We start from the raw sequence: 25618 nt of genomic DNA on the forward strand, positions 1-25618 counted from the left end.
CTGGATATCCCCGCAGAACAAACGCGTTTACAGTTCGTTATCATATTCATAGTTTTTCAATAACAATCTCTAAAATGGCCGCAGCGTTCATTTCTGGCAAGCCACGGGCTGCTCCGCGCTTTGAAATCCATTGATTGAGCAGCGCGGTGTCAGACCATTTTTCATAAGCCTTGTTTCCCTGTCAGCGTGTCATAGGCGGTACAGCGTTCCCAGATTAGCAGAAATATATAAATCTTTTTTTTTCTCGGCTTCACCGTGCTGCCGCTTCGTGATACTTTGCTCGACCACTGCGCTTAGGCCCGATTAAAAATAACTTCTGTTCGGAGAAACCCATATTTATTATTATTGGGAAGTTGGGCGAGATTTCCCCCAGCACGAGCTGACAGGCCGCACAGGACTTTGTCATTTATCATTGTACACTAGATCTGTCAACTTGAAGAAAACAATTTCAATCATCATAACACAAGAGAAAAAAAATTCTGCATGAAATTACTTTGCAGCAGGGAGAACCGATCTCTTACAAATGTGGCGCTCAGTGCCGGCATGTGTTATTTTCTTGTTTAGTTTGTCGTCGTTTCTTTTTTTTCCCTTTAATTTTACTGTTTTCTTTTTTTCCATTTTGGCTCTGAAAGGTACTTAATGTACCAAAAACAATTTGTAAGAGCATTATTTTACCAATTGAAAGCGTGTACGCCTTGCTGGGGCCTTCCTTGTCTAACTGTTGCTAATACATTTTCATGCTGTGCTCTGATGGCTTCATTTTACAGTTGAGGAGATCACCCGCAGCATGCTGTGCTGGAAATGGGACCCACTTCACTCCGGTCCACAGAGTGCACTTAACATGTGAACAACAAACAAGAAAAAAAACTTGCCGCCATAAAACCTTCTTATTCCTCAAGACGTTACTTCTGGATTCATCTCGCGAGCTTCTGTGCGTGCCATTTTAATTTCTTTTGTGGAACATGGCCTATCGCATGGAACAAACAGCAGCTATTCTACAGACGGCCTTTTCGTTGACATGAGAAGAGGGCTGCGTGCTCTATTGTCAAAGCAGAATTCTCTCAAATGCAAATGAACTCCGGCACAAAACAATGATATAAAGTGCTTTTGCGTCTTAGCGCAGGAGCATAACTTGCCCTATGCACCCCAGTAACAAGGTGAAGCTCTCAGGCCTATGGGCAGTTGTCGAACCAGCTGAGGTAATAATAGCTGCGACATTATGCTCTGGACAGCTGAAAGGAACGTATCAGCATCAGAGGGCCTTGTTTTCCACCCTGTCAGTTTTTTCACCCGCTATAGATTTGTTGTCATCGACTCCTGACGATTCTGCTGACACCCCTGTCAGAAAATGAATTTTGCCCTCCCCACTTGATTGACTCCTTTCATAGGGTGTAACTCTGTCAGAACATGTCACTCTGAAGCTTGCTCATTCATCTGTTTGGAGGCCTAAGGGGACCTCATACTCGCATTAGCCTGCACGTAGCGCCAATCCACTAATCCAGAAAATAATTAAAAAGTGAATGATGCCATTGAACAATCCTGTGCATTTTTTTTCAGCACAAGACTTCCCTTTTTCTCAATACCATCGCCACCTGCACTAATACCTGATTGCATTGTCTCTCCTGCCGCTGCAGCCAGCCTTGACTCACTTTTCAGAAATAAAGTGAAAAATTAAAACGAAAAATTAAAAGTGAACCATTTGCATGCCCACTGCATTTCAGGCCTCTGATCTATTGTTTCAACTATTGGTGGAAAACGAGCACTTTCAGGAATTCTGAAAGCTAGACGAAGATTTAAATAAAGGAAAGTAATCCAAACTGGCGGAAGAGCATACTTTGCAAATCCCAAATCTTCAATTTAACTTGGAATACACCACTCCCCATCCCACACTTGTTTATACTTTTTTTTCGCTTCCCTTCTCCTTGTCATTGTCTTGTGTCATTCACTGATTCCTATATTGTTTCTGATATGTAGATATATAACTGTATGCGGTAGGTAAACTTCATCGTGGTACCCACAAAGTCACTGTCAACACACAAAGGAAAGACATTAAGCATGGCCACTCAATACAGCCAATGTGCCCTCTAATCTGTTGGAAGGCTTAAAATTAAATGAACATAGCCTCCTGTTACAAAAACATATATAAATACCTTATTAGCACCCTGGCAGGGGGAACACGCCATCTAGGTGGCTAGGAACACAGGCTTGAATAAGCGATGAAAGCTTGCGTTCCATGCCGCCTGACAGCCGACTTGCCCCGCCGCCATCGTTCCCCCACCCTCCGTCTCTTTTTTGTTTGTTTTCCACCCCTTCGCACCCACGGCTTACCTTATTTCTGCGCCAGCGAGTGCCGCAACTGCTCCTTCCTCACGGATGCCGCAGGCTGTACAGAGCCCCGCCTTCCCTTGCCATGACGTCCATCTTGGCAAAGTATTTCTCTTCGTTCAGCAAGACGCGCATAGCGTCCCGTTGAAGGAAGAAAAATACTTGGTTTTTTTTAGCACTCAGCACCGCTTTGGCAACCTGGGGTGCTACTAGCCTTAATCATTTCGCTCGGGCCGATAACTTGGGCTGCCGGGCCGTTAACCCCTGTTCCAGCCCTTGGAACTGGGGATTGACGCCATATTCAAAACACTTAAAATTAATTCCAACAACCAAATGACACACATACAAACACAAATACACGTAAGATGATTTTGCAAATCTTCTTCATAAAGAGCTCATATATGTTGTTACACACTGAAACAAAAATATCTCAAGGCACTAAATATTATATAGTCTTGCTCTTGGAGTAATACAGTTATGTATATATACACCCTCCTGTATTGGTGAATACTGAGTACACTGCATCTTTGCTAGCAAACAGGCTTGACATACTGCCAGCAAGGTCTGTTTGTCACCGGCAACCAGAACCCACAAATGGTATGTTTCTACTGCTGATTTGAGTATTTTAAGTTATCCGCTACTGACCGTTTTCACTTTTACCACCAGTACTGGTGTGGTCCTCACATGGTTTGCTGTTACGCTTCAAGAGCATTGTAGCAACCATACAAATCGGTATTGGCTGGGCGGCATACGTTACCCCCATTCTGGCACAGAGGAGATGTTTCGGCAGTTTCAAGTGACAGGCCTTTCACCTACTGCTGTGGAATAAACGCCAGTAGACACAACTTGGGACACTACATTGGTGTGTCCTTTGTGATATCTGCAAAGCCTTTTTGGTGGGACCACTCTCATTGTATCTGGTGACTATCGGGCATCGCTGGGCCCACAGTGGTTTTATCCATACAGGAAGTAAACCTTGGTGCAGAATAAAAATGCAACACCTCTTTCAGAGCCATTGAACACCTTGGTATTGGAAACCAGGGACTACATATGTGTGGCCCTATTGGTGGCACACAAATATGACGATTATCGTTTAGACACGATCGGGACACTGTTTGTTGGTTTCGTGGACACTAGGGTATTGGACCCCAAGGAGGGCACTCAGGATTAGACAGATGTTGAGTAATACTCACAGAATAAACCAAAATGGTGATCATTTTGGAAAAATCATGAATTGTATGCACTGGACCCCCTACGTGTGCACTTACGCGCTGCTTGGTCCCCTGCATGTAATTTTCGACACTCTCAAAGCAGATAGAAAAAACTGAAGAGAAAAACGGGGGGGAGGGATTGCCTTTTCTGTTCAGTTGGACTCTTTTCTTGGGGAGATATAAAACGTTACCTGCAAATATGCTTTGCAAATGGCATTGGATTATTGATGGCAATGGAATCCACCTGCTATACACCAGGTTTAAAAGTTAAGTATATTTCTTAGGAATCTTTGGTTTTACGCCTGCATGGAAGGACACTTGGACAGACACACAGTTATCTCAAGTCTTTTTGGCTCAATTCTTCCCAAGCCACAAGTGTAGAGTGTACAAGGGGGTTCGCAGGGGGTATGCGTACGCGTTCCCTCCAGGGTGATTTGGGCACTGCACCCCTGCCAGCAAGTGGAGCCTGGGGTCAGAGGCCCCCCTTCCCAGTATAAAAAGGGGCAGGTAAGGTTCAGGAGCTAGCAATGGTTGGGACAAGTGTTGTGTTTGCCGCTGCTCCTGTTCCTTCCCTGCCTTCGTTGGGCTTTGTGGGTGGCGTTTAGGTCATTGTAGGTGAGGATCTAGGGGTGAGCAGGTGGAGGTTAGGAGTTTATATAAAAAAAGGGAAAAAAAAAAAATAAAATATATATAATTAAGTTATGTACATTTCCATACGGTCACTGAGCACAGGGCTATCTGTTGCGTGAGTCTAGCCATGGGGCAGTTAGATCCCTTTTGATAGGGTTGTGCAGCCGGCTGCGTGCCATGCTTTTAGGGCAGGTCCCAGTGTTGTCAGCATTTTTTCTGTCCCTGTTGGTGATGGGGTCACTGGGTGCTGCCAGGGGGCAAGTCAGGCTGGGGTGTTCAGTTATCATTTCTGGGGGTCTTGGTGCAATGGTTTTATCCAGGTGGCGGTACAGCCCGCTCCACATGTTGTGGCTGGAGCGGGAGCTCCAGTGTGCGCAGAGAAAGGCGGGGAGAGTGTGGTGCGGGGAGCCTGCCACCCAGTGGCAGTGCACCATTTTTGTGGGCTCAGGCTGCTGTTTTGGTGCAACTTGTATTTGGACCTCAGAGAGTGTGAGAGCCTGAGCTTTGGGTGATGTGAGGGCAACTGTGGGGGATGTGGGGGTTGGGGGCAGGTACGAATATTAAAGAAGGACACAGTGATAACCTTAAGTAAGGGGCCTAGGTTTTAGGACACCGGCACCAGGGTTACAAGAAAAAGGGGGGAATATGTTTGCAGAGGGGGGAGAAAGTGGGAGTGCCCTGTCTGTGTGTGTTTTGTCCCTGCAGTAAGAGCTCCATCAGGAAGGAAACGAGAAGTGTCAGTGATGTGGCAAGGATGGCGCGATTGGGCAGCGTGGACAGACCCCCAATAGGTGAGCAAGGAAGGGAAAGGTTGGCTGTGTGGGTAAGGTTGGGGGCAAGGTTGGGATCACAAAGGAGTGGGGCTGGAGTTTGAACGTTCTGGAGGAAGGATGGTGAGGGGGCTGCAGGGGCATTGGCGAGAGCAGAGATGAGGAGTGTGAGCATGGTAGAGTTACAGCCAGACAAGGTACTGTAGGAAGAGGTACTGGCGGTGGAGGAAGTGAGCAATTCTAGGTCTAACGAGAGTTAAGTAAAGTTGAAGAAGTAAGCATATATGGGGATCAAAAAGCTACTAGGGGTGCATTAAATGGCAGCGACCATAGAGAACGTTTGAGCAGGGGAATTCAGGGATGTATTTAAGCTCCTTCATAGAGGAGTTAGGGTGAAAGAGGGATCAAAGGAGGAAGAGAAGGAGTTGGCATCGAGGCCCAAGGTGCCTCTAACAATTGATAATTGGACATCAGCCTTTTTGATTTATGCTAGTGCGTACTGTGAGAAATACCCAGAGAGGAGTGTGGCACTGTTCAAATATATGGGCGTAATTAGGAAGGCATATGATGGCCTTGATGGTTTGGCCTGGGTGAGGAATAATGAGGATTTTAAGGCAAGGATGGGAGAAGATCTGGTGGCGGTGTGGGGGAACATATACATGGATTTGCGGTCACAGGGGACGACGCCCATGCATCAGGTGCCCACTTTGCACACAGCAAATGGTTTGCCTGTGCCTTACCGGCCCTTTCATGGTCGTTCCACCTTGGACGGGGCAGGGGAGGATGCAGAAGGCAGCCGTCAGCAGCATGGTGGACACTCAACGAGGAAGAGTGCTGCAGGGCTGTCTGTAAGTTTAGGCATGAGTGCAACAGGTGCACATGATGGCACCCTGTCACCCAATGTTTTGCAGCAGGAAATAGAGGGAGAGGAAGGGGTGCAGGGAGAGGGGTTGTGGGGAAAGGCCTATATTCCAGTTAGGATGGACAAGTTGGAGGAATGGCTGTGTTTTTACCCTAACATGGAGGGAGTAAAGATTTTGGGGGATGGGTTTTGGGAGAGTTTTAAGTTGGGGTACCAGGGACCTAGGGTGTGGAGTTGGGCAGAAAACCTGAATTCTACATCAGAAGATTGGACATTGTAAGAATGAAGCTAAAGAAAGAAGTGGCAGAGAGGAGGGTGGTTGGACCTTTTGTGGACTTTCAGGGTGATTTGGTGAGGAGGGTGGTGCCTAAGAAGATTGAAGGGGTGTTCAGACTGATCCACCATTTGTCGTGGCCAGAAAGCATGTCAGTGAATAATTTCAATGCCCAAGAGGATTGTGTGGTGTCCTACATGAGCGTGGATCAGGCGATGGAGCTTGTGAGAGAACGGAAAGGAAGTGTTTATGGCCAAGAACAACATCAAGTCTGCATTCAGGTTGCTGCCATTGCATCCAGAGGATCTTTGGGTGTTGGGGATGCAGTTTGAGGACCAGATTTCTGAGGATAAAGTACTGCCTATGGGATGTGCAGTCGCCTGTGCGTTGTTTGAGCATTTTAGTTTGTTCCTGCAGTGGGGATTCATGTACAGATCAGGTTTTGAAGGAGTGTTTCATTACTTAGATTTTTTTTGTTTATCAGTGAGGTGGGGAGAAAGGAGGAGTACCAGGAGATGCTAGAGGTTTTCCAGGAACTGATGGATGAATTAGGAGTTCCCTTGGTGGAAGACAAGACAGAGGGGCTCGCAGTAGTCTTGAACTTTTTGGGAATTTAATTGGACTCAGTGGTGATGACCTAACGCTTGCAGGATGACAAGGTGAACATCTTTGTCCAGTTAAAGGAGAAGGTGGTGTGGGCGTGCAAAATGCCCCTGGTAGACAGGCAGAAGTTGCTGGGACACCTGCATTCTGTGGGCCGTGTAGTGGCTCTGAAAACAGATTCTTCAGAAACATGGTGAGGTCAATAACAGGGCCAAAACAACTGCACCACAGAATAATGGTGTCAGGGGCTCTCACAGAAGATTGCACGGTATGGTGGCATTTCTTAGAGGATTTCAATAGAGTGTCAATGTGGCTTCTAGGGGACCCAGTAACTTGGGAGGTACAGGTTTTCACTGATGTGTCAGGAGCAGGAGAGTTTGGGGAGTACTGGCGGGGGTGTAGGTGTGCAGAGATATGACAACCACACTGGAGAAAAGGAGGGAGGAGCATTGCATTCTTGGAGTTGTTTCAGTGGCTGGTGGCTTTGGCATTGTGGGACAAGGAGTTGGAAATCTACAAGGTAATCTTTAATGTGGACAATACGGCAGTGATCAATGTGGTGAACAGACAGTCTGGTAAGGATCAGATGATGGCCAGGCTTTTGAGGGACTTTGTTCTGCAGTGCCTTCAGTAAAACATTGTATTTAAGGTGACGCACGTGCCAGGAAAGGATAACAGCATTGCTGATACATTATCTCATCTTTAGTGGCAGAGATTCCATTGGTTGGCACCAGAGGCAGAGCTGAAAGGGCACCAGATCCCGAAGGAACTGTGGTAGTTAGGAGTGTGAGAGCGCTGCAATCAATGGAGAGTTAATTGGCTGCACATTCACAGTGGCATACATGAGATCTTGGTTAGATTTTCAGAAAGGGGAGCATGGAGTTGGGGAGGTGATGCAGAGCTGAGAAGGATGGAGGATGTGGTGAACTTTATATTGGATTGGTTGGAAAAAGGGTGGACTAGGGCGATGATAGAGTGGAAACTGGCAGGCGTTGCATTCTATGGCAAGTGTTTCTGTGGTTTTCAGCCTAGTCGGGGGGAGAAGATGAATAGGATGCTGTAAGGATGGACAAGGGAGAAATAACAGGTTAAAGACAGGAGAAGGGCAGTAACAGCAGAGTTGGGGACATTGTGACAAGCTGTTCTGGGGATATGGTGGTCTCACTGGATGAGGGACATGACCAGGGCATGCTTTACTTGGTTGATATTTGGGGTATTTCAAGTGTCAGAATTGGTCTTAAGGGCAGGGGGGGGTGGCTTGAGGTGGGGTAATTATTACTGTTGGAGGACAGCCTAGATATTAAGATCAGTAAATCAAAAATGGATCAGAAGGACAAAGGGCTCTGTGTTCATTTGAACAGGGGAAGACAGGATTTGTGCGCAGCCAGGGCTGGTTTAACGTGCCAAAGGAAATGTTCAGACTGGGAAGACTTGTTTCCAACAAGAGAACGAGGAAGGGGTGACAGAAGGGCAGGTTCTGGGGTGATGAGGAAGGGTTTGGCAGCATATGGGAGTGTGCAGAGGAATTTGTGGCTCATTCTTTCAGGATTGGAGCCGTGTTGGAGGGCAGTAACAGGGGAAGGGGGAATGAAGCGATTAGGGCATTGGAAGTCATCAAAATACAAGATGTACCTCAGAGAACTGGGGGTAGGGGAGTGGGTAAGGGGTGGGGAGGGGAGAAACTGGAGGGGATTGTCAACAGGGGACCTCATGTTCGTTTCTCTTGCAGATGCAGCTTGATGGAGCAGTGAGGTACCCCAGATATGGATCTGCAGCCATTCCATGGTGAAATGGGCTGGGACAGTGGCTGAAAAGAAAAAGTCTGGTACCCAGTTGGGGTGCAGTTATGCAGTTGCTTTGTTTAAATGGTCAGGGATGGGAGGTGTGAGGTGGCATCAGTTGCTGCCCATTGTTACTCACCACACCATAAACTGGTCAGGGCGTTGGTAAAACGACCTCGATGAAAAGAGTGGTATACTGAGTGGATTAGTATTCAGCCTCCAGGACTACAGTTCCCCTGAATTCTAAGATTCAGGCTTCCTCCAATTGAGGGACTCTTCTTTACACTGTACCTCTCTGCTGTTTAAGTAAAAACAGACAGCGGTGTCAATTGCACAAAATAATGTGGAAACACGCACTGCAAAAACCAATGCTGTAAAGGAATTACAGAAATGATTAGAATTGACACAGTAGGGAATGTGATGAAGAAACAGGCAACAGAAAAGATTTTAGAATACCTAGGGCAAGGTTTGTTCGCTGCTGAATAAGGAATGGATTCTGAACCTACAAAGAAACAAACCCCAAAGCCATGAGTATGTTGCCCAATTCAATAAGACCCAACTATAGTCAATAAGCAATTAGACTGACCTGAGGTAAGGATTCTGAGCCCCTAATGGTGATAGTTGAAAGGAATACAACTGAAGGAGAAAATAATAAACAGGGATGTTAGTATGGGAAGAATATACCCGGGCAGCCCAAGGGACGCACTAGGTACGGGTTGGTGCATTGACAGGAGAGCGCTCGGAAAATGCACTTAGTCGAATGTCTCAGCAGGTTCGAGGAGTACAGTTTTGGTAATGAGCCAAGAATCCCAGTTCAGGTACAAATGGCAATTGTAGTAGGCAAGAAAATATGAAGGCAGTGAAAGTTTATCCCAGAAATGTAAACGTTGCAGCAAGGGCACAAAACCCGCAACAAACAGTGCTCACGTTTCCAGATAGGATTAAGTCTTCTGTCATAAGCGTCAGGAGTTTGCGTGATGCGCAGCACTCTGGAAGACAGAGATGCACAGCCGCGTGTAAAGCATTCCAAAAACATTCCAAGTTGGGCACCAGGAGATAAATAACAGCAGGCAAGGGAAACAGCAATGGCAGTCCAAGAGTTCCGGGTTGGGCAACTGAGTAAACAAATCAAGGCCAAATGGAGGAACACGAAGGCAATCCGAATAGACGTAAGCAGGGTTCAGGAGCCAGGAACTCAATAGAACTTACGGAGAGTAATCCGAGAGGGTTTATAGTCATAATCTCGAATACAAAAATGTCGAAAGTCATAGGCCCTCATTACGACCCTGGCGGAAATCGCGGTGCAAAATGCACCATGGAGCACGGCGGAAAGCTGCCGATAGCGCCATGGGGGTTGGCGGATTTTCCGCCCCATTCCGACCTTGGCGGGGCGGTAAATCCCCATCCCCCATTTTACCCTTCCCCATTCCCATTTTTGCCCCATAGGGTATAATGGGAGTGGGGAAGGCGTTAATTACGCCACCGTAAAATACGGTGGCGTAATTAACAACATGGTCCCGTAGCACCATGGATTTCTCCGCCCGGAAAAACCAGGCGGAAAACGCTCCATGGCGCTACGGGAACTCGTAGTAGGGCGGACTGGTCCGCCGCGAATAACGCTGGCGTAAACCCACTCCGCCAGGGTCGTAATGAGGCCCATAATGTCGAAAAAATAAAGTCGAAAACAAAAATGTCGAATTTCTTTTTTTTTGTTGATTTTTATTCGAAATGGGGGGGTTCCCCCCCAACCCCCCTTTTTTAATTTTTTTTTTATGTTTTACCCCTTTTTTTTACCACCGGAACCCCAAAAAAACATGTAAATTAAAAAAAAAACAATTCGACATTTTTGTTTTCGACATTATTGTTTCGACATTATTGTAATTCGACATTTTGTTTTCGAGATAATGACTGGACACCATCCGAGAGGGAAGAGGAATTAAAAACAACAGGAAATGTGTGAATAATGCCACGATTAGCAGCAACAGACACCCGAGAGAAGCCAGATTTAAACTGCAAGTGGGCGGGGTTCGCTGTTGACTAAGCAATCTCCATGGCAACCTGTAACTATGCCAGAGGGAAGCCCAGGAGCGCTTGTTTCCCTGCAAGTCTGGTGTACGAAATAAAGGAACAGTAGGTCCCTGCTGCTGACATGTGACACCCATGTTGGCTGGGTTGAGGGAGCAGCATGGGGTGCAGGCGGGGCTGTTTTTGCACATGGCGAGAATGATTTGGTCAGGGAGCCTGGGGTGGTGCTGATAAAGAAAATGAAGAGGGATTTGACCTGGCCGAGTGAGATTTGGTTGACAGTTTATTTGTATTGGACAGAGTTGATGCCTAGGAGGGTCTGGAGGGGGGCTTTCAAGGAAGGGGCAATTGAGCATACACAGAAAAAGATAAACAGGGAAATGGGAACAATTCTGCAGGTCCTGAGGGGCGCAAACCAGGACATTAAGTGCTAGGTGTTTGATTTATTTCGAGAGGATGGCGTGCACCTGTTGGTAATGGGTTATCATTATTACTTGCTGGATTTGAGGATGGCGGTGGAAGAACTGATGAAAAGGTGGAGGTAGATGAGAGTTGGAGCGCGGGGCAGAAAAAACTCCTCTAAGGAGGGTTTTTCAGGGGGGACGGGGGCATAGTCCTTTGGAGGATGGTTGGGGGAAGCAAAAAGAGGTATTAGCGTTGTAAAGTAGATGGTAGCGCTGTTTGCACAGAAAGTCTAACCCCAGGGGTACAGGAAGGGTTAAGAGGTATGGAAGAAGGAGGGGAGTGGCCTCAGAGAGAAGATGGGGGATTAAGGGGGGAAAGAAGGTTGCGCAGACTTGAGTGGGAGGGGAGGGAACAAGGGACAGGAATCAAATAAAGATTTCATGAATTAATTGTTTTGGTTAATTGTTAACAATCAGTAGTCTGTAAGGCCAAAGAGCCAGTTTAGCATTTTATTGTAAGCTGTGGACTGTTACATTAAAGCAACCGTTTCCATTACACACAAGTCTGGGGTTCTTGTGCAGTTTAGCCCAAGGGGCGAACCCGGGGGGGTACATGTTCCCGTCGGCCCTGGGGAGATTTGGGCGCTGCACCCCTGCCAGCAAGTGGGGCCAGGCACAGAGTGTCCCCTTACCAATATAAAAAGGGGCAGGCACGGTTGAGGAGCAAGCAAAGGTTGGGACTGCTGTCTCATTTCCTGCCCTTCCACCTGGTGCCTATAAGTGGCGGTGGGGGATTTTTATCAGGGGTTTGGGGGCATGGGTAGGAGGGGTTGGCGGTTTACAAAGTGGGGGGATGGTGGTGTTGGTATGACAGACTGGGGCATTAGGGGATGTAGTTTCATGTTTTAAACAAAGTATTGCTGTTAATGATGTGCAGGTCAGCCAGGCTGTGTGGCCAACAACAGGAGGAGTAAGATTAGTTTGCTGTTGAGGGGAGCATTGGCATAATGAAAGCAAAAGGGGGAGCCATGGACATGGTCCTTTGGAGGATGCTTGTGGGAAGCAAAATGGGTATTAGCGTGGCAAAGGAGGGGAGTACAAATTCTGTCAGATATAAAGAGGGGTACGATGAGCATATTTTCCAGCTGTGGTGGGTTCATGCTTTATCACCTCAACACAACAATAAGTTCCGTCTTAGAGAATTTTGCTTTTCTTTTCTGTCTTGCTATTTTACCCGAAGGCCTTACAGGAAAGATGCTCTGGAATCCTTGGTCTAAAGAACCAGTCCCTCTGGTCCCCTTCTTCTTATCCCTCATTTACCCCCACCAAGAAAGGGGAATTTCGTAATGCTGCAATGATTGCTGTTTGCTTTTTAAAGTAGGAAAATCAAATTACATAAATATGCATAAAAAGAAAAACACAATATAGACAAATGTAAGGAAAAACGTTCATTTATCTACATGTGCACATAGGTCCAAATAAAATACGCAATCATCACATTTCGACATCAATGTTGATGAAGAATATGGAACAAGGAGGCAGAGAGATGCTACAGAAAACACGTGTGAGCACACCGGAAGAAATTTCACAGAAATGTAAGTGCAACTGTCATCCTTTTTCCAAAATATAAGATAAACGGTTCTAAAATGGAATAGTTGTACAAAACATGCCACTGTTTTCTGTAAATTATATGTTTTCTTGTGTCAATAGCAGACAGACTGCAAAACTCTTCTGTCACAAGTGTCGCGTGACAAGCTGGTATTCACCTAGTTCCTTTTTGGACATTATCCAGTACTTCCATAAGCACTTCAGATGAATTGAGGGAAAATTATGGACTTGTAGTCCAGACTTCTCATTCGCTCTTCTGCAACCTGAGGGGGAGAGCATTGTCAGGGAAGAATGGGGAATATATTAAGAGAAATGAGCGGTAAAAGACAATGACCACACTCCCTATGATGTTACCGCCCCAAGCCCCCTAATTGTCTCGTTTAGCAGACTCTGTAGTACATCCTCCTTATTCAACATGTGCTCTAAAATGGATTACAAAGTGCTGTTTGGCAGCAATTCGGTGCCAAAATCTCTGACACCCACGAGATTTTGTGTACCGTTCAGAACACGTAAGCACATTAAAGTTGCTTAAAAATGAGGGGAAGACGCCATGGCGAAGAGTGCTTACATGGTTCTTTCAGAATCGCCAAATAGGAAGTCATTATATGACGCAGTAACAGGAAGGAGATACAGTAAAGGGAATAAGAACTCATGGATAGATCCATTATATTTGATAGGAGGCAGGGTGATTGTGCCTGAGGGCCTGGTGATGGTTCTAGAATGTTCAGGGGTTTTGGTTCTGTCACGAGACGAGTGACCTATAAAGGTGAGTGATTTTTGAGGTTTGGTCAGGCTCGAGTGTTAAGTTCCAGATAGACACAGGACACTGTTTCCATTGACTTGCAGGACAACAAATAAAGCAGCCTCAGAGTCAGCCAAAATGGATCTTTTGCTGGCAGTACCTGACTGATTTGCATATGGCTGGACCCCTTTTGTAATGGCACAGACAGGTTAAAAAACAGTGGTGTGGAAGTTTGTCCCGAGCAGTGCCAGTGGTTCAGAATCATTCAATACCTTCCACCCATCACTTTTTTGGTTTCAGTTTGTCTCCCTATGTGAGAGACGGTGTGCCCAGACGTGTGTCCCTGGCTCGCTGTGCCATAGGGATCCAAGCTGCATCTCACTGTTGAGGCCCAACAAGGCCGAAACATGTCTGGGGTTGCTTGTGCTTCCATGCAGAGGCCACCTTGTCTGGCAGTTTGGGCAGGGCTGCTCTGATTGGTGGTAGTACCTGACTGATTTCCATATGGCTGGACCCCTTTTGTAATGGCACAGAGAGGATACGAAATTGTGGTGTGCAAGGTTGCCCAGAACAGCGGCAGTGGTTCAAATTAATTAAAAACATCCAAATCATTGCTTTTTTTGTCCAAATTGATCCATGAGATTGTTTACTCTGACCGAACCAAAAACAAAACTTTGGCGCAACATTCAGAAAACAAGACCTACATCTTGCACGCCAAATCAGGACTCCAGTCTTAATTTCAGGTTTTTTATCTCTTTTTCCTTAGATATATTTTCTTTTTGCAGCCACTTTCACCCATTCTTGCTAACACTTTCAGGTACACAAACACACTTCAAAATTGTGTCATGTCTCTCAATGTTACATTGTTTAGCTTACTCTTTCTATCTGGCTCTCTTCTTGGATCACTGTTTCACCCTCTGAGTTACTTAGGTTCTCACATTCTCTCGTGTGCCTTCACCCCACTCTCCCCCTGCATGTTTCCACTTGATTCTGCCTCTCTCATACACACTAACTGTTTTGGTGTCTCAATCTCTTTCATAGCAGTTCACCCTCTCCCTCGTATGCCCTCTCTCTATAGTAACACTCATTTCTACACCAATCATGCCTCCTCCCACACAGCCCACCCCTTTTCATTCTCCTTGTTTCTCACTCCATTTCTCATAAATCTTGCACACTCTCTCAATTTCCACTTGTAGAGGAGGAGCCAAATGCCTCTACCAGAAGTCCTACCCCCATTCTTCCTATACCTTGCAAGCCTGAAATTGTGACATGCATGATGATGACAATGGTACCTATCCCACGAAGAATTCTCGAGACAATGTATCCATTGAGAAGGCCCTAGATGATGTACCCGCGGAGAAGTGACAGTCTTTTAAAGGAGGTTCCTGAAGAAGTGTGAAGCGGTGTAGGCAAGAGACTGGTGAGGTCACATGAAGCAGGAATGACACCCTAAGAAGAGATGCCAAGGAAGAAAGTATATGGACCTTATAGAATTTGAGAACCAAAGAGATGAGTAACATTTCAGGTGCGGGAATGAAGATTGCACGTGTGGAGAGCATTGAAGAAATTGTGGAAATCGCTTTATAACTCTACAGATGCTGTAACGCAAGTAGAAAAAGTAATCATAAGGCTGGCTATACGTAGTGAAAAGACTGCAGGCGGTGCCGCCAATATATATATATATATAATCTGCATGTTCCATGTCATATTTTAGCAAACTAGGACCCCTGAGCAGGGCTGAAAGCGTGGCGCAGCAAAGAAAGGCGGCTGATGATGGAGAAACAATCGGGAAGGCTTGTCTTGCCCAGTGTCAAGGGTTGGGGCAGCCAAGAAACTGGTTAACTATTCGAGAAGATACAATGAACATGAGAAGAGAGGCAAGCTCCTGTTGAGGTGCAATAGAAAAACACTGTGAGTGCCAAGTTTTATTTATTTAATAGGATTAAAGGCGAGGAAGTAGCTAAAACATGGTCTCCTGTTACATGGTGTAGATGAAAATAGATTTGGGCCAGCCACATCGAGACTGAATATAAGACTGGGCTCACACTACCGTTTTCCCCCAGGCGCAGTGATACTTTGCAAGCCCGAGTTCAAAGACAATTAGAATGGCAGACAGCAGGAATGATGATGGATAGTGGGCTAATTGGGTGGGAAGGTATGGTCAAGTCCACCCACAATAACCTGGGTACCAACTTGCGTGCTGCTAGCGAGTGGAATATTCCATAAGGGTACAGGAGTGCCAAACAATTGTAGAGGGCCACATAGCAAAAAGCCCTATAGTCTGAAAGTCAATGAAATGTAGTGTATTTCATGACACTGAAGATGACTTGCACTAATGGTGGGCATAGTTGTCCACCTGACTGACGAGGTCCAATCACAATCCTATTACCCATAGAAAGTATACCTAGATGTTCCCCATAGACCAACCAAAATCCAACTCAGGTGTTCAGATTTTGCCACATAGTGTGATGTCAATGATGACAAGTTTTTACATTAAATGTGTGTTTTTTCATGTAACACGTTGAGAGACTTGAACGAACGTCCGTTGATGTCCGTTTTACTCCCTGTTTTAGATGATTGCAAATAAAACAGCTAAGTTTTTGCTAACTTCCAGAGTCTGCATTTTAATTGATGTAAGAGTAAATTCTGCATCCCCATTGATCCAATAAATCGTTACCTCGCTTAAAGGGCCTACAGGTTCAGTTGGTAGCAGATAGAGGATGGTTAGAGTACCCATCGACCTGTAGGTCTCCAGTGTTTCAGACGATCATAACATTCTGCCATCTAGCTGGAAATTCACAATGTTTCCTGTGGAGAGCGCCCGATATAAAGAACTTGCAAGAAGATTGATATAGGTGGGACAGATCCCTTTTTGATGAAATCCCTCCTGTTTCTACAGGCGCTGAGCAGACAGAAGGTGACAGTGGTCGATTGGAGGAGGGGAGACGATACCGAAGGCCTCGCGCTGAAAAGCGAATGGTGAGTAGATTGAGGGGACTAGCAAAATAAGGGAATGGGATTGTGATAACATAGAAAAGTAATGGGGGTTGTTTAAAATGTAACGAGGAGCGTTTTAGTATAACAAGGAGCATTATGGAAAACGAGGAGCGTTTGTAGAGCCCAGTTTTCTACTTCCAGGAAGGTCTAGAAGGAGTCATTTCAAACCACAAACAGGGTATAACTAGGTGGCACATAAACAGGTTTATTACAGGGAATGACTCAAACTCTGATCAGATTATTTTAGGGCTAGGTGAAAAGTAGTACCATGGTATATATGTGAAAAGTCAACTAGTCTGTCTATTTGTATGTAGTGTATTTTGTAAATGAAAAGAGGTGTCAAAGAGCGACAGGAATAAGCTGTGGAAAGTTGAAGTAGAGACAAAAAGTTATTACCTATTTTTTAATAATTGTCGGCGCCGACCGAAAAGCAGATTGAGATAACTGAGAAGTAGAGGCTTTGAGCGGCGAAGGTTGGAGCGCACTCATATTTGTTGTTTATCTGAAACGTATCTGTGTAACCGACGGTGAGACTTGTCTCAATGGGAGATATTACTCCACGGATGCACCTGTGCAAACCGCTGCCAAAACACATGCCTAAACTTAAACAGCATAGTGCAAATTGGGTAAAGGGCACATCAGAAAAAATTTTCATGCCATGGCCACAAGGGGGATCGCTATCAAAAGCGGTATTGCCACACATGACCACATACTTGCATTCTGTGTAACCAGGGAACAAATTGTAGAAAAGGTTAGCCACTTTAGAGCTCTGAAAGATGTATCAGGAAGAGAGAGAGGATCTGCCACCTGAGGATTGCATGCTTAATCAGTGTGAGGAGGAAGGAGTCGAGCCTTCTGCTACCCTTGCCACACTTGAAGTAAAAAGCATTGATATAGAAAGCACAGGAATGTATTGGTTAAAAGAACTGAAAGCAACGACATGGTATAGCAATCCGATATATGATCCGCCTGCTTATAGCAGTGATGATAGTCCAGAAGAGACTAGAAGAAAGGAGGAAATCTTTCAGATCTTACAGAACAAGGAGGAGAAAAGCGAATGATCGAATGTAACCACAGACATAGAATGAGAGATTAAGAGATGGAAAGGAGAAAAGGATAAAGCTGACAAGGTATTGCTCGTAAAGAACGAATGGATGGGAGGACAAATATTGCTCAAGCTTGATGGGAAAAGTATTGAGGAAGTTAGGCAAAGGCAAGCTCAAACGAGCAGGACAGAAAAGACAAGGAACAAGAAAAGCAAGTAAAAGAGGAGGAACAAAAGAGAAAGAATAGGCAGGGATGAGAAGAGATGTATCAGAAAGAACAGCAAAAGAAAGAGGAATGGGCGGAGGAGCAAAGAAAGTATGAGAACAGGCAGAGAGCAATCAATGAATGAGACAGGCAAGAAAGGAAGAGAGAAGAGGAGGAAGTGCAGAAATGAAGGGATAAAAGAATACAAAGACGAAGGGAAGAAGAAGAGCGTAGAGCGATTGAAAGAAGGGAAGAGAACAGACAAGAAGAGGAAAGAGTTAGATGGGAAGCGAGAAAGCAAAGAGAGTTAGATGAAGAAACAGAGCGAAAAAGGAGACATTGAGAGCATGATATTGATCGCATTCAGAAAGAATTGATGGAACCAAGTCCAGTAATATCATGGGGCAATATAGAGGAGTTCCTCCTGTCACAGAGAGCAACGGCAGATCTATCTAGGGTAGCCCTAGAGGAGAATGTTGACATAAGCAGAATCAGAGAGCGGATTGATAAAGCCTATCAAGACTTAAGAGAAGTAAGCAAATCAGGAAGCAGAGGAAAGGGAGAACAGCCCCTGGTCTTCCAATCATGAAGCAAATAAAGCGACCCATTCAGTCTCAAGCATAGAGCCTTGTCCTTAGACAGGCTGACTTTATATTAGAGTGAAAGAGAAGAGAGCCATTTTAGTTGGTGACTAGATATGTCAGACAAAGAAAGAGAAACCTTTAGTGGAGAAGAAGGAGGAGGTGCATGCGGTCCCGATGGATGTCTGCAGACAGACAAGGAAGTGAGGTGGTCTGATCTAGAATAACCTGAGGATAGGACACCAGATCCTATAGCATATCCAGAGCGACCTAAAGAACAATTGCATAGCGAGAAGGGAGAGTCACCTCCATATGTGAGCAGGCTGAGGTCATTGTCAGGTAGAAGGCGATCAGGAACCATTGTCCCCACTATGGATAGGAAGACAATGGGAGCAGATTACTGATTTGGGTTTACCCAGTTCACTTTATTAGAAAAAGGAGGGGCCAGACCGCAGAAAATATTTGTTGGCCACAAATGGATAAGGATAATTTAAGGTGTAAACTTCCCAGTGTAACAGCGGGTGCAGGAAAATGTATCTATGAGTTAGAAAAAATGACCGGGGAAATAGGTTAGCAATAGTGGAGATCAAGGGTCTCTGAGCAGCTATTCTTGGGGAAAGGGCTGATGACATTTGGTCGAGAGCAGGATACTCAAGTGTCACAGCACAGGACACAGCACACGATGGTGCACCATTTAACAATTGTAGAGCAGATGGCTGGAGGACATTCAGGGTACAGTATCCTGATACATCAGATATGGGTGCAATTATGGCACGTAAAATGAAATATGAAGAAGATCCGCTTGCTTACATTCAAAGTTTTCAGTAACAGTGGACTCTTGAAACGCAGGCAGTATTTTACCACATTTTATGTCAGCGATTGCCAGAGCAGGTAGAGAGACAGCTCAAGAAACTAGGGGAAATGGAAGCAAAGCCATGGGCAGAGATACAGTTGACCGTAGTGCATCATTGTCAATTGTTGCAAGAGAAAAAAAGGAAGAAGGAAGATGCTAGAAAACTTGAGGAAGCCGAGTTACTTCAGAAGAAATTGTCAAAATGTGCCATAGAAGGTGCGGTATTGACAAGCAGAGGAAATGGGTTGATGCCACGAGGCAGAAGAATGGTCTACAGCAGAAGGGGTGGTTTTTAGAATAACCAAGGGGACAAATCAGAAGAGCTATTCCTGTGGTTTGGCAGGGCACATTGCGCGCACATGTGGAAGCCATGTGTATGTACAGAATGGATAATTCTCAAGAGGGGGGCAGCTTATCCTCCAGCATATAGCTCACAAGCAAGGGATGGGTTTGCCCTAGATCAGACAGTATATGAAGCACAAGCGCAGCAAATGCAAAAGGTATTGCAGATGCAGCAAGCACCATTAAATTCACCATAAGGGCAGTCGCAGCACGCACCCATGCAGATACAGCAGAATGCAAACACGGGACAGCTACTGACACCTAGAGTAGGGGTGTCACTGTGGTAGGAGGAAGTCCTTTCACAGGTAGAGGGATAACTATATATCCACAATAGGACAGCTCACAGGACAACCTGGTGTGTTCAGTACCATCAGTGACACCAGACCCCCAATAGGAACCAAGGGTTGATGTGACGATAGGAGGCAAATCTTTTTCTTTTTTGTAGACAATGGGGCTACTCGTTCATGTATACGTTAGGGAAAATACCCAATGTTGGGCAATGCCATGAATGCTCAAGGTTTCTCTGGAGGTACAAGCCGAGTTCATTTTACTGATAAATTACAAGTCTCAGTAGAAGAGTGTGACATGTCTGTTCCATTATTGTATTCAAGACAGACACCAGTTAACATTCTAAGATGAACTTTAATGACAAAGCTTAATATGATGATTTCTTTTACTAATGAAGGCATAGTGTGTTCTACTCCAGGGATATATTATATGAATGTGGGTGAATTTATATTGGCATTTATAGGGCCAATGGCTCTGCAAGGAATGCCCTTAGAGTCAGATGTTATTCTTTATGGGGTACGCATTTTGTTGACATGGCTACCCGGCTTAGTTGGAAAGATTATGAGAATACCTCCTGAGTTTTTGTTCAGGCTACAGATACCTATTGACAAAGAGTTAAATGCAGCCATAGTGTGAGAGTAGGCCATGCTCGAAGGAACCAATGATAAGGGCAGGCCATGGAGAACAGTGATTGCCAATGGAGATGGGTATAGATTGACTGACATCACTGACGAGGATATGTTTATAGACGATCCATCAGATGATGAAGTAATAATTGTGGGGAGTATTACAGAATGGATCAGAATAGAGAAAAGGGAGATCCCACAGTGAATGGTGATAATATGACAGCGCCCAGCATTTTTCGATGAAGATTTGGAAAAGGTGCCAACCTCTTTATGGACTACAGGTCCCTATGATGTAGGTCTATTGAAGGGAGCAGGGGATGTTAAGATTAATATGAAACCAGGAGCAATTTTACCTCGAGCCAAACAGTATCTGATGTCTCTAGAGGCAGATGAGGATATTTTTAAGTCTATATTTGCCCTGATGGAACAAGGTATTTTAGTGACATCAGAGTCACACTGTAATACTGCAGAGTATCCTATCAAAAAATCGAACGGAGGGTCTTGGAGTTCCATACAGTTTCCTTTAATTCCGAATCCGGCGACAATATTATGTAGTATCCCAGCAGAAGCACAATATTTTATGGTGATTGACATGAAAAATGCATTTTTCTTAATCACGTTGCGTAAGGACTCCCAAGACCTTACGTCATTTACGTTTCGCCAGACATAACTGAAAAGCACTAGTTTGCCCCAAGGGTACTGTCAGTCACCATCAATCTTTAACAGGGTCCTTCTGATGGACCTAAACAATATTGATTTGAAAAGCATTGTAATACAGTACATAGATGATATTTTGATTTGTAGCACAACTGAAGATGAGTGTAAGACTCAATTCAGTTAATGACTATCCCAGCAGACAAGGGATATAAGGTAGACAAAGAGAAGTTGCAATATTGTCAAGAAGAAGTGTTGTATATAGGCCAGTTGATCTCACATGAGGGAAAAAGGGTCACACCTGAAAGAGCTGAGGCGATCATGAAAACAGCACAGCCACACCCATTAGAACACATCCATCAGTTTTTGGGATTATGTAACTATATTAGAGCATGGGTGTTTGATTGTAGTTCATATACAAGACCCCTTTTGCAGGCTATGAAGAAAGCACAAGTGAATAAGGAATACATAGGAGATGGAGGAAGCTCCTGTTTTAGGAATTCCCAACTATGACGAGGAGTTCTTTTTATTTTAGCACACAAATGGGAAACTCGTGAAAGCAGTGCTTACACATTAAGGTATAAACCACTGGCATATTATAGTGGGATTCTGGATCCTGTTATGAAACGGCACTTTCCTTGCTAACAGCCGCTTTCGCAATCTAGAAGTCTACCAGTATTGTGATGGGGTGTTCTATGACATTGTTTGTTGAGCATAATTTGATTGCCATTTTGGAAAAACCTAAGGGTACCTTGACATCTCAGAGATCTTCCACATATGAGGTTGTTATATTGAATCCAGCAATCAAAATAGTCAGGTGTAAAATAGTGAACCCTGCCACGTTTGTAACCGAGTCTGTAGAGGGTGAGCATGTGCATGATTGCGCTAACTATGAGAAATTCCATGAAGACATCCCGCGCATAAAGGAAAATGCTTTGGCGGGGGAGGGGAGATTCTCTTTATTGATGGTTCTTCGATAAATCAATCAAATGAGTGGGGAAAGGTATTCAGGTACAGGTGTGGTAAGACACAGAGCCAATGGTGAATTTGAAGTGGTAGCAAGTGCAAGACTACCGTCTTACTTTTCAGCACAAGCAGCAGAATTGGTGGCGCTTATTGTCACGCTCGAGAAACATGCAGGGTAGGAAGTAACGGTGTACAGTGACTCCGCCTATGTGACGTCAACTGTGCATGCAGGGCTAGCACATTGGAAAAAGAGGGGCTACTTCCGAGGGGGACGGCACTCCAGTGCAACATGCAGCGTTTCAGACAGGCTTATTAAGGCACTACAACTCCCAAGAGCCATTGCAATAGTTAAATGCGCAGTGCATACTAAGCAAACTGAGTTTATCTCTCACGGGAATAAAGCCGCATATGAATAGGCCAAAGGGGTTGCATATTCAGTAGATATTTCAGTTTTTGTTACTCCAGATGTAAAGGAAAAGGTAGTCATGATTATGACAGTAACTGAAGGGTTTAATCATTTGTCAAGAACACAGTTGATGAAGTTCAAGGCAGTGTGCCACAGGAAGAGCAGGAATTGTGGAACTGAAGGGGGTGTTCTTTGTCCCCGTCTGAAGCATTATGGCGACAGGATAGCAATGGAAAGTTGGTGATGCCAGTAGCATTGTTAAAGGTAGCGCTTGAACAGCTGCACTACCCCGCACATGCAACTAGGGAAAACGTCGTAGCAGCTATTGCGGAGGACTGGTTTGTACCGAACCTGTTAGAGCACATTGCCTTTTATTTAGTAAATTCCCTTCTATGTCAAAAGTTTACCGTTGGTCATACACTTCAAACAATCAGAGGAGTGATTCCTCAACCAAATGGTCCTTTTCAGCATTTACATATCGATTATGTTGATATGCTGCAAGTATGTAGTGGATACAGGTATATGATAGTGGTGGTGTGTCCCTTTTCTAGCTGGATCGAAGCAGGTGTGCATTTGGACTGTGGCTCACCCCGGACACTCTTTATAGATATTATAGCAGGAGTGCAAACCCAGTTCTTGAGTCACAGGAATCCTTGAATTGGGCTTTAGAAAGTGTTGACATGCTAAATATGCCAAATATGGAGTTTGAATTTGACGACTGGAAATGTGAACAGTTTCTAGATGCGTTCCTCACTGAGATTCGGTTTGGTTAATCCAATGGTCATAGCAGATGCCGATGCCCATAGGCTACTTCTCGCTGTTTTTGTTTACATACTTGAAGCTTATCCTGCTCTTGTTGTGCGTAGTACTATTATACATGTTTTTCTGCAAGATCCTAAAAATGGCCCTGCAATCAGGCAGTTGCTTATGACGATAATTGAACAGATCCTACAGTTACCTGATCATTTACCAGGGTTGCCTGATGAAAACATTTTTTTCATTACTTAAAACAGTATACAAGCATAATGAGGACTGCCGTAATGGTACAGTTTCGGAAAATGAGCAAACTCAACTACGTGTGGAGAATCGTAAATGGTGGGATTGGTGTATTGGTGCATAATATATGCGTGCTGAGCATTTATCATTGTTTTCCTGATTTTGTTGATCCATACCGTTTACTTCATTGGTCCAAGCAAGGTAGAAGTCACTTTGATTCTTCCATCTCCAGTGATTCTCATAGAGTTGTCTGTTACTGAAAGACCAAGGCCATTTGTGACAATCCTACACCAGTGGCGTGTGTTAGGCCACCCATTTCTATGACAAGTGTTCCTATGATTCCCCCTGTAGGAAGGACCTTTATTGATATACTTCATGAGCATTATGCACACACCCTCCTTATGAGAGGGAGCCACCAGAGAATCACAAGGGAAGACGATTATGAGTTAAACAACTATCTAGACAGCAGAAAGCACTTGGGTAATAACATGTGGTATCAGTACATAAAAAAGGTGGGATAGAGTCTGTCCAAGCAGAGTTGCTTTGTTTGTGCTCTCATACCTTATGCCATGGAGAATTCCAAGATATTCCTAGCTATCGAAGTAGCAGTATAGAAAGGACATTGCCTGACACACCTTACACTGTGCCATGTGAGAGGTTAATTCCAGGGTCAAACAGCATCCTTGGTATGGTTGAAGAGAAGATAGCTCCAGAAGAAGATTATTATGTGCATGATTTAAAGACAAGAGAAAGACCCCACACCAGAGATCACGTGATGTGATATGAACATCCTGGAATAAATGGAGCAGGAATCAGATGGGAAGTAAACAAAAAGCCCAATTGTCAAGGAAAGGTCCTTGAAGAAATACAAAGATGCAAGGAGAGAGGTCAGCTGCAAGTCAAGGGAACAGTGCTTACTCCAAAAGGATGGGCTGAAGGCCTGATTAATTGTAAAGCATTAGCAAATACAGGATACTATTAGCCAGCTACAGATACTGCAGAGAATGAATGCAACCATCATTGGCCGAACATTGCAAAGTTGCTGATGAGGGTCTATGATAAATGAGGACCTTTGCAGGTAGTGAATGCATCCTTTCAGAAACAATGGCAGAGAAAAGGTTGGAATTAATCAGCAGTGTGGCCGAATGTTCGATGTACCAGGCATGAAGGATGGAACAGTAGTGATAATGGACCACTACTGGGCTTGTGTATCCAGAGAATATATAAAGTTGCCCAAAGACTGGCGAGGGCTGTGATTCATAGTACTTATTCACGTTCCAGCATTGGTGATTCCGAAGAGTGACCTCAACATTGGAGAGTTTCCAAAAGTAGATGCTCACCTGAGCAGGAGAAGATCAGTTGGATTTCTCAATTGAACAAAGAGCGAGCACTACTTTTCAGCTAAGTCCAAAGACGCCTTTGATTCTATTCCGTAGGAACACAGGTTGTTCAGTCAAACTGCTGCAGTATTCACGACTATCTTTATGCCACAGATCCAGATGATAGCTAATGCTAAATGGTTACAGATTACCAGATGGGAACTTCTGCCGATGATTAATGCTACCATAAAGGGATTCAACGCTATCAAGGAAGAATTGAGAGCTATAAGACTGATGATCGTGAGGCATAGATATGTCCTGGACATGATTACAGCTATGGATGGGGACGTTTGTGCCAACATCGGAGAATCATGTTGCACATTCACACCTTCTCATGATGACGAGAATGGGACCTTGACAGAGGCCATAACGATGCTGGCGAACTTGCACATCAAAATGGAAGATGAGACAGAAGATATTGCAGATGATAGCTGGTTTGCATCGATCTTCTCATGGGTCCCACAATGGATGGCTAATATCTTCAAGTTTCTCGGAGCACTATTGGTGATGATAATGTTCGGATTCTGTGTGATCAGAATAATAACCACACAGTGCAAGAAGACTGCAAAGAAGACAGTAGGAATGAAGATCATGACCAATGTCGAGTCTGGGTTTGGACCCAAACAGCTGACTGATGAAGAAATCAGAAAATACATTTAAGTGAGTATTCTAGCACCGGAGGAAACAAAGTTCCTGTATACAAGAAACCACAAGAAGTATGTGGGAAGATGGATCTACTGCTGTCTTAGAGTGTTGATGAACATGTAAAATCAGCAGGATTTTTGAAAGGAGCAATGAAGATATGGACTCCAAAAAAGCTCTTTTTCAGATGAGGATGTCTAGATGTAAAGACCGATGGAAGAGTGGTTGATGAATCAACCAGAGGGGGAGTGTAGAGGATGAGCCAAATGCCTCCACCAGATGTCCCACCACCATTCTTTCTATATGTTGGAAGCCAGAAATTATGACATTCACTATGCCGATAATGGTGCCTATCCCACAAAGAATTCTCGACACAAAGTATGCATTGAGAAAGCCCTACAT

The sequence above is a fragment of the Ambystoma mexicanum genome, chromosome 5q, assembly GCF_040938575.1.
Source record: "Ambystoma mexicanum isolate Mex_15411 chromosome 5q, UKY_AmexF1_1, whole genome shotgun sequence".
Classification (NCBI taxonomy): Eukaryota; Metazoa; Chordata; class Amphibia; order Caudata; family Ambystomatidae; genus Ambystoma; species Ambystoma mexicanum.